General features: G+C 35.5%; 1 pseudogene; it reads left to right on the forward strand.

The window, feature by feature from the left end:
* Positions 1 to 225: 225 nt before the first annotated feature.
* Positions 226 to 706, forward strand: LOC112208917 (testis-specific XK-related protein, Y-linked-like; annotated as a pseudogene).
* The last annotated feature ends 9,313 nt before the right edge of the window (positions 707 to 10,019 follow it).

Genomic DNA, 10,019 nt, shown 5'->3' on the forward strand with positions numbered 1-10,019 from the left:
TGGGTATGTATGTAATTACTTATTATTTGTTTTTCCCATGTGTAATATAGGTTTTGCATGCATATATTTACTAAATCCCTGATAATGTAAAATTAACAATTTTTTTCTTTTTTTAAGTAAATTATTTTCTGAAGGATGCGGGTTGGGAGGAATATACCTTAACATGGAAACTTTAAAAGAGAAAGTGGTCATTACTAATGAAAATTATTCTCTAACATTTTCTTGTTTATCTTTAGTAGCATTGCTGATGACATGTTTCCTCTTACCACTTGTGTATGCGGCCATTCACTGCAATACACTGGCCATCCATACCAGCAACGACTTTGCTGACATTAAGCTACAAGCGATAAAATTCATCTGTCATGATACAGTGTTCCTTGGTGATTATCTCACGTGTAGTGACTCTGGAATTTTTTCCTGCATCTCTGAAACAGAGGAGCCTACCATTACTATTAATCATATATTTTGTATTATTGTTGGCACCATGGCTGGAGTTTTGGAAAAGTGGAGCTCATCTTCATAACAACACAGAAAATAATTCCAGCATGGTGGGTACATACGGATGCTTACCTTAATCATGCTACTGTATGCTGCTATCAACTTCTCCGGCTGGTCAGCACTGAAACTGCAGCTCTCAAATGAGGAAGTAATTGACAAGAGACTGAGGTGGGCCATAGAATCCTACACTACAGCTTCTAGTTTTTAGAAAATGTGATAATAATATTGATATTTATGTTCTTTGGAGGGAAAATTTCACTGAAGTCTTGTGACTCATTAATTGCCATGTAGATCATCATAACCTAACTATTAGCCATTGGCTTTATGCTCCTCTTCTGTCAGTATTTGCACCCAAGGTGGTCAAGCAAATTTTTGTGAGGACATACTGAAAATCATTCAGAAGCACTGTGATATTGTGTAAACATCTGGAGAAAACTCAATTAAAAGAATAAAAATAAGCGGCTGAGGAATTAATATCACTCATGGAGAAGGGTTGGATATTTTCAATAAAAAAACGTATGCAATATCCATAAACTATCCATATATACTTTCACAGAACAAAGAGTAAAGAGGCTGAATATGACATTACAAAGATACTCATAAAAATTATAAACAGCAAAACCTTGGAAGTAGCTTCCAATAAGATTGATCTTTCTCCTGTGACTATGCATAAGTAATTTTTGTTTTCTTAAATATAATTGTACAACTTATTAAACAAAACAAAATAAAAAATCCATCTCTGTCCAAAAACTGAGCAGAAAAAATAACCATAATGAATTTTTCACCTAGTATATTTTTGGTACCTATGTTTTTAATTTAACAAGTGTTTGTAATCTAGCACATATATTATCAGAGAACATTTTCTTTTCAGAAAGAGTACTTACTGCAGATTTCATTCTGTACTTAAGAAGAGCCTGAAACAGAAGTCTTTTGAGTACAATCCTACTTATATTAATTTAAGATATCGAAAGTCTTTCTCATTAAACCTTGACTAACAGAAAGCAACTCATATTAATACATCTTAAAGGACAAAACCTGTTCTATTAAGAGGAAATACTCAGGTTAATAATTTAAAATACAAATTTACATTCCTACCAATAGTGCACAAGAATTCTCTGTGCTCTACATTCTCAAAAACACTTGTCATCTTTCATCTTGATAATAATAGGCATTCCAACATGTGTAAGAGGAGAGCTCATTGTTGATTTTAATTTGCATTTCCCTGATGATTGGTGGTGTTGAGCATCTTTAAGTATACAGTTGTTCAGAAATTAGCTGGGCAAAGTAGCGTACATTTTTAATCCCAGCTACTAGGGAGGCTGAGGCAGAATTGCTGGAAACCAGTGGGTAGAAGACTCAGCGAGCTAAGATCACACCACTGCACTCCAGGCTGGATGACAGAGTGAGAATAGAAATGAAATCAATCCATCCATCAATCCATCAAACAATCAATCAATCCATCGAACAATCAATCAATATTAAATATAGAGTTGTTGGCTAGTTATATGTCTTCTTTAGTGAAATATAAATTTAGGTCTTTGACCATATTTAATAGGCTTAGTTTTGTTGTTGTTGTTGTTGTTGTTGTTAAATTGCTTGAGTTCCTTGTATGTATTTGTTATTCACCCTTTATCATATATATGGTTTGCAGATATTTTCTGCAAGTGTTTGGGTTGTCTCTTCACTCTACTATTTGTTTTCCTTTTCCCTTTGCTGTGCAGAAACATTTTAGTTTGATATAACGTGATTCAATTGTTTTTTGTTGTGCTTTTGTATTCTGTGCTTTTGGGGCCATAGCGTTGAGGTTTCAAAAATAAAATTAAATTAAAAATAGAATTAACACATGATCCAACTACTCTACTTCAGAATGTGTACTCAAGGGATATAAAATTAGCATGTCAGAAAGATATCTGCAGTCCTATATTCATCTCAGCGTTATTCATAATAGCCAAGATATGGTAACAACCCAAGTGCTCATCAACAGATCAACAGAAAAAGTGTGGCACATATACACAATGAGATACACTATACAGCCTTAAAAAAGGAGGAAGTTTTATTATACATTTGTCACCAAATGAATGGAATTGGAAGATACTATGCTCAGTGTACTAAGAGAGGCACAGAAAGACTAGTAAAGAATGATCACAATTATATGTAAAATCTAAAAAAGTTGAACTCATTCAAACTGTGAATATGCCAGCTGTGGTGGCTCATGCCTGTAACTTCAGCACGTTGGGAGGATGAGGTGGTTGGATCACTTGAGGTCAGAAGTTTGGGCCACAGTGAGCCATAGCTGTGTCAATGTACTCCAGCCTGGGCAATGCAACAAGGCCCTGACTCTTTATACAAATACACAAAATGTAGTCAGAGATTGGAGTGTGGGGTGGAGATGGCAGTGGATAGAGAAATGGGATGTGTTCATCAAAGGGTAACAAATTTCAGTGAGATAGGAAGAAGTTCTGGTGATCCGTTGCACAGAATGGTGACCACAGTTAATGAATGCCAACTTCAAAATTGCTTAATTAAAAAAAAAAGGGCAGGCATGGTGGCCCAAGTCTGAAATCCCAGCACTTTGGGTAGACATGGTGGGAGGATCACTAGTGGTCAGGAGTTTGAGACCAGCCTGGCCAAAGTGATGAAACACTGTCTCTACTGAAAATATAAAAATTAGCCAGGTTTGGTGGCATGTGCATGTCATCCCAGCTACTCGAGTGGCTGAGGCAAAAGAATAACTTCAACTCAGGAGGTGGCAGTTGAAATGAGCTGAGGTTGCACCACCGCACTCAAATCTGGGGAACAAGAGCAAAACTATATCAAAAAAACAGATTGTTTAAAAAGCAGAATTTATGTATTCTTACCACAAGAGAGAAATTATAAGTATGTGAGGTGATGGATAGGGTAACTAGCCCAATTTAATTCTTTTGCAATATATACATGCATTATAAAATCACTTTGCATCCCATAAATATTTACAATTGTTAATTTAAAATAAAATTTTTTTAAATGAATTAAAATTAAAGTAAACTTGGCTTAATATATATAGACAGTAATATATGCAAATGTTTTCTTCTATTTTGACTATTTGGCTTCTGTTATTTCTTGGGGAAACAAACACCATGGGAATGGATGAAGAACATTAAAGCTTAATAGTATATAATTTACATTATTTTGTTCTTCTTTTTTCTCCTTTTTTTTCTACCAAAGCAATGGTGACAACTTTCTTGTCACACTTTCTTTTCTGTTTCTTTCTTATGAGAAATCACCACCAAAAATAAAGCTCGTGTAGATTTGCGAATTTTTTTTCTGCCCCTAGCTATGACCCTCTTCACCTTTGCTTTGGATTTCACAGCTTCTTAAAACACTGATTTACTTGTTATTTGTTGTCTCCTTGTACCATTACTTCTTCACTCTACCTGCAGGATCTTTTCTTTTTATTATATTTTAGTTTAATTTTTTTCAGACAGAGTCTCCATCACAATTTCGGCTCACTGCAACCTGGGCCTCCCGGATTCAGGTGATTCTCCTGCCTCAGCTTGCTGAGTATCCGATATTACAGGCATGCACAACCATGCTTGGCCAATTTTAGAATTTTTAATTGTGACAGGGTTTCACCATTTTGCCAAGGCTGGTCTTGAACTGACCTCAAGTGATCTACCCTCTCAGCCTCCCAAAATGCTGGAATTACAGGTATGAGACACTACATCCGGCTTGATCATTTTCTTTACCAGATCTACATGCTGCTTGTCTTAGCCTTAGATATGCCACTGTCAACTCATGTATTTATTTTCTGTGATAGCAAGACTCATGGAAAGAGTTGGCCCTGACAAGGTTTAATTTTATTTCTCTTAGCCCTCCTTTCTTCAGGCATTTACCCTGTTTTTTAGAATCATATCTTATACTTCTCACTAAATACCATATTTCACTTATCTGTTGCATATTACTCAAACCGTCATGTGTATCTGTAAAACTGATTCACACCCTCATTCCTGAAATACTATTTTGCTTTTGATTACATGACTCAACTTTCCTCTGATTTCTCTATTTAATTGTCAGTGCCTTTGGTTTCATTTTATCTCATAGATGTCTATTCATTAGACCACTAATCTAACTACACAGAATACCTCTTTCTCTTTCCCTTTTTCCTTTCCCTTTTCCCTTCCCTTTTTCTTTCTTTCTTTTTTTTTTTTTTTTTTTCATTTTCTTTTTTTAGGAAACTGTTCTGCCACCCAGCCTGGAGTGCAGTAGTGAGACCTGGACTGACTACAACCTCAAATTCCTGGGCTCAAATAATTTTCCTGCTTTGATCTCCTCAGTAGCTGAGACTACAGATGCACACCACCACACCTGGCTTTTTATTGATGTTTTGAGACAAAAGCCTGTAAGGTTTTAAACCTGTAGTTCTAAGGAATTCAGTGATATGACCTCCAAATTCCTATACATTGTGATTTTTTTTCTTACGAGCGTTCCAAGATTAAGACAGCTAAATTGAAAGCTTCCCCTGAACTTCCTTACACTTTCTACATACCTCTCCCTTCCATCATTTTTGTCCCAAAATACATCATCTATATAACATAAAAATATTCCAAATACATTATTTTCCCTCATCTCTTTCACATTTTACCTATAATAACTTTTTTAATTATCCACTTACAAATGGATAAATAAATATAAATCCACTTACAAAAAACACTTACAAATGTGTTTTTCTTGTTGCTGTTTATACATTCTACTGGAGGTCATCATTCATTGCTCCCTAAATTGTAGTATCAACATCTTAATCTACTTCCTCCTTCTGTGTTACTATATTCAATTTATTTTTCACTGAGGGTTCTAGAATTATTCTTCCTTTCAATGAATAAAACAAATCACTTTTCTTTTTCTTTTTATTCTTCCTTTCTGCTTTACTATTAACTGTTACTTTATGAGAGAGGAGCCATTTCAGTGTTATTTCCTATTATACCACAATTTTAAGCTAAAAGTCTGAGATATCATAACCCCTCTATAAGTGTTTAATATTATAATAAATAACACAACTTTGTAATTTCAGCATTAAATTTTTGAATACTAAGTCTATAGATTATTTATGAAACAAGATTTTAGTTGTGTTGCAGAGGAGCTTGTTATTTTTTTAACTCACTCCTTCCATTTCTATCCATACTAGCTGTAAGACATTTAGAGGTGTGAAAGTGGCATATTCTTCCCTACACTTGAGAGTCTGTTGAGGTTATATGAATAAAGAAATGTACAGTGACCATTTAATTCATATAGCTAAATATAATGTTTAATATTTAAAATTTGTTTAAATGTTTTTATTACTTAAATTTATTGTAACAAATATTATTTAGATTTTTCATTCTTTAAAACTCAATATAAGAAACAAACATGTGGGAAAATCTCAAGTAATTCATTATCGTTGTTCTTATCATAGAAGATACAAGCCATCTCCTTATTGGTTAGGGTCATATTTACAGAACAGTCACTTTTCATTTCCCAATGAAATCTGAGGAGTGTGTTTTGAATTCCCTGGTGATATGCCTACAACTACACAGTATAATTCTGTCTTCTTTGGAGGGTATGACTCTACAGGATCAATATGATAATGTCCTAAAATATCACTGTTACATTTAATTATATAAAACACCACTAAAGTGAGAATAATATATGAGCTGTTCATTACGTAGTCTAATTATAGAGTTAATTTTTACACTCAAATACTTTAGTTAGAGACTGTGAAATTAAATTGGCCCTAGATGGAACTTAATTATTTGTAACAACTACCATGCTGTGGTGAAATGAATTAACTGAAATCTTAATTTGGAAAATAATAAAGTTATTTCACTTAAAAGTTATTTAAAAATCTATATTTCTTAACTATTTATTTTATTTTATTTTATTATTATACTTTTAAGTTTTAAGGTACATGTGCACAATGTGCAGGTTAGTTACATATGTATACATGTGCCATGCTTGTGCGCTGCACCCATTAACTTGTCATTTAGCATTAGGTATATCTCCTAATGCTATCCCTCCCTCTTCCCCTACTCCACAACAGTCCCCAGAGTGTGATTTTCCCCTTCCTGTGTCCATGTGTTCTTGTTGTTCAATTCCCACCTATGAGTGAGAATATGCAGTGTTTGGTTTTTTGTCCTTGCGATAGTTTACTGAGAATGATGATTTCCAATTTCATCCATGTCCCTACAAAGGACATGAACTCATCATTTTTTATGGCTGCATAGTATTACATGGTGTATATGTGCCACAATTTCTTAATCCAGTCTATTATTGTTGGATATTTGTGTTGGTTCCAAGTCTTTGCTATTGTGAATAGTGCCACAATAAACATACGTGTGCATGTGTCTTTATAGCAGAATGATTTATAGTCCTTTGGGTATATACCCAGTAATGGGATGGCTGGGTCAAATGGTATTTCTAGTTCTAGATCCCTGAGGAGTCGCCACACTGACTTCCACAATGGTTGACCTACTTTACAGTCCCACTGACAGAGTAAAAGTGTTCCTGTTTCTCCACATCCTCTCCAGCACCTCCTGTTTCCTGACTTTTTAATGATTGCCATTCTAACTGGTGTGAGATGGTATCTCACTGTGGTTTTGATTTGCATTTCTCTGAAGGTCAGTGATGATGAGCATCTTTTCATGTGTTTTTTGGCTACATAAATGTCTTCTTTGGAGAAGTGTCTGTTCATGTCCTTCGCCCACTTTTTGATGGGGTTGTTTTTTTTTTTTTCTTGTAAATTTGTTTGAGTTCATTGTAGATTCTGGATATTAGCCCTTTGTCAGATGAGTAGGTTGTGAACATTTTCTCCCATTTTGTAGGTTGCCTGTTCACTCTGATGGCAGTTTCTTTTGCTGTGCAGAAGCTCTTGAGTTTAATTAGATCCCTTTTGTCAATTTTGGCTTTTGTTGTCATTGCTTTTGGTGTTTTAGACATGAAGTCCTTGCCCATGCCTGTGTCCTGAATAGTATTGCCTAGGTTTTCTTCTAGGGTTTTTATGGTTTTAGGTCTAACATTTAAGTCTTTAATTCATCTCGAATTAATTTTTGTATAAGGTGTAAGAAGACATACAGTTTCAGTTTCCTGCACATGACTAGCCAGTTTTCCCAGCACCATTTATTAAATAGGGAATCCTTTCCCCATTGCTTGTTTTTCTCAGGTTTGTCAAAGATCACATTGTTGTAGATATGCGGCATTATTTCTGAGGGCTCTTTTCTGTTCCATTGATCTATATCTCTGTTTTGGTAGCAGTACCATGCTGTTTTGGTTACTGTAGCCTTGTAGTATAGTTTGAAGTCAGGTAGTGTGATGCCTCCAGCTTTGTTCTTTTGGCTTAGGATTGACTTGGCGATGCGAGCTCTTTTTTGGTTCCATATGAACTTTAAAGTATTTTGTTCCAATTCTGTGAAGAAAGTCATTGGTAGTTAGATGGGGATAGCATTCAATCTATAAATTACCTTGGGCAGTATGGCCATTTTCAGGATATTGATTCTTCCAACCCATGAGCATGGAATGTTCTTCCATTTGTTTGTATCCTCTTTTATTTCATTGAGCAGTAGTTTGTAGTTCTCCTTGAAAAGGTCCTTCACATCCCTTGTAAGTTGGATTCCTAGGTATTTTATTCTCTTTAAAGCCATTGTGAATGGGAGTTCACTCATGATTTGGCTCTCTGTTTGTCTGTTATTGGTGTATAGGAATGCTTGTGATTTTTGTACATTGATTTTGTATCCTGAGACTTTGCTGAAGTTGCTTATCAGCTTAAGGAGATTTTGGGCTGAGACAATGGGGTTTTCTAGATATACAATCATATCATCGGCAAACTGGGACAATTTGACTTCCTCTTTTCCTAATTGAATACCATTTATTTCCTTCTCCTGCCTAATTGCCCTGGCCAGAACTTCCAACACTGTGTTGATTATGAGTGGTGAGAGAGAGCATCCCTGTCTTGTGCCAGTTTTCAAAGGGAATGCTTCCAGTTTTTGCCCTTTCAGTATGATATTGGCTGTGGGTTTGTCATAGATAGCTCTTATTATTTTGACATACGTCCCATCAATACCTAATTTATTGAGAGTTTTTAGCATGAAGCTTTGTTGAATTCTGTCAAAGGCATTTCCTGCATCTATTGAGATAATCATGTGGTTTTTGTCTTTGGTTCTGCTTATATGCTGGATTATATTTATTGATTTGCATATATTGAACCAGCCTTGCATCCCAGGGATGAAGCCCATTTGATCATGGTGGATAAGCTTTTTGATGTGCTGCTGGATTCAGTTTCCCAGTATTTTATTGAGGATTTTTGCATCAATGTTCATCAAGGATATTGGCCTAAAATTCTCTTTTTTGGTTGTGTCTCTGCCTGGCTTTGGTATCAGGATGATGCTGGCCTCATAAAATGAGTTAGGGAGGATTCCCTCTTTTTCTATTGATTGGAATAGTTTCAGAAGGAATGGTACCAGTTCTTCCTTGTACCTCTGGTGGAATTTGGCTGTGAATCCATCTGGTCCTGCACTCTTTTTGGTTGGTAAGCTATTGATTATTGCAACAACTTCAGAGCCTGTTATTGGTCTATTCAGAGAGTCAACTTCTTCCTGGTTTAGTCCTGGGAGGGTGTATGTGTCAAGGAATTTATCCATTTCTTCTAGATTTTCTAGTTTATTTGCATAGAGGTGTTTGTGGTATTCTCTGGTGGTAGTTTGTATTTCTGTGGGATTGGTGGTGATATCCCCTTTATCATTTTTTATTGCATCTATTTGATTCTTCTCTCTCTTCTTCTTTATTAGTCTTGCTAGCAGTCTATCAATTTTGTTGATCCTTTCAGAAAACCAGCTCCTGGATTCATTAATTTTTGAAGGGTTTTTTGTGTCTCTATTTCCTTCAGTTCTGCTCTGATTTTAGTTATTTCTTGCCTTCTGCTAGCTTTTGAATGTGTTTGCTCTTGCTTTTCTAGTTCTTTTAATTGTGATGTTAGGGTGTCAATTTTGGATCTTTTCTGCTTTCTCTTGTGGGCATTTAGTGCTATAAATTTCCCTCTATACACTGCTTTGAATGTGTCCCCGAGACTCTGGCATGTTGTGTCTTTGTTCTCGTTGGTTTCAGAGAACATCTTTATTTCTGCCTTCATTTTGTTATGTACCCAGTAGTCATTCAGGAACAGATTGTTCAGTTTCCATATAGTTGAGCTGTTTTCAGTGAGTTTCTTAATCCTGAGTACAAGTTTGATTGCACTGTGGTCTGAGAGACAGTTTGTTATAATTTCTGATCTTTTACATTTGCTAAGGAGAGCTTTACTTCCAACTATGTGGTCAATTTTGGAATAGGTGTGGTGTGGTGCTGAAAAAAAATGTAGATTCTGTTGATTTGGGGTGGAGAGTTCTGCAGATGTCTATTAGGTCTGCTTGGTGCAGAGCTGAGTTCAATTCCTGGGTATCCTTGTTAACCTTCTGTCTCATTGATCTGTCTAATGTTGACAGTGGGGTGTTAAAGTCTCCCATTATTATTGTGTGGGAGTC

Source organism: Pan troglodytes, chromosome Y, assembly GCF_028858775.2.
Source record: "Pan troglodytes isolate AG18354 chromosome Y, NHGRI_mPanTro3-v2.0_pri, whole genome shotgun sequence".
NCBI lineage: Eukaryota > Metazoa > Chordata > Mammalia > Primates > Hominidae > Pan > Pan troglodytes.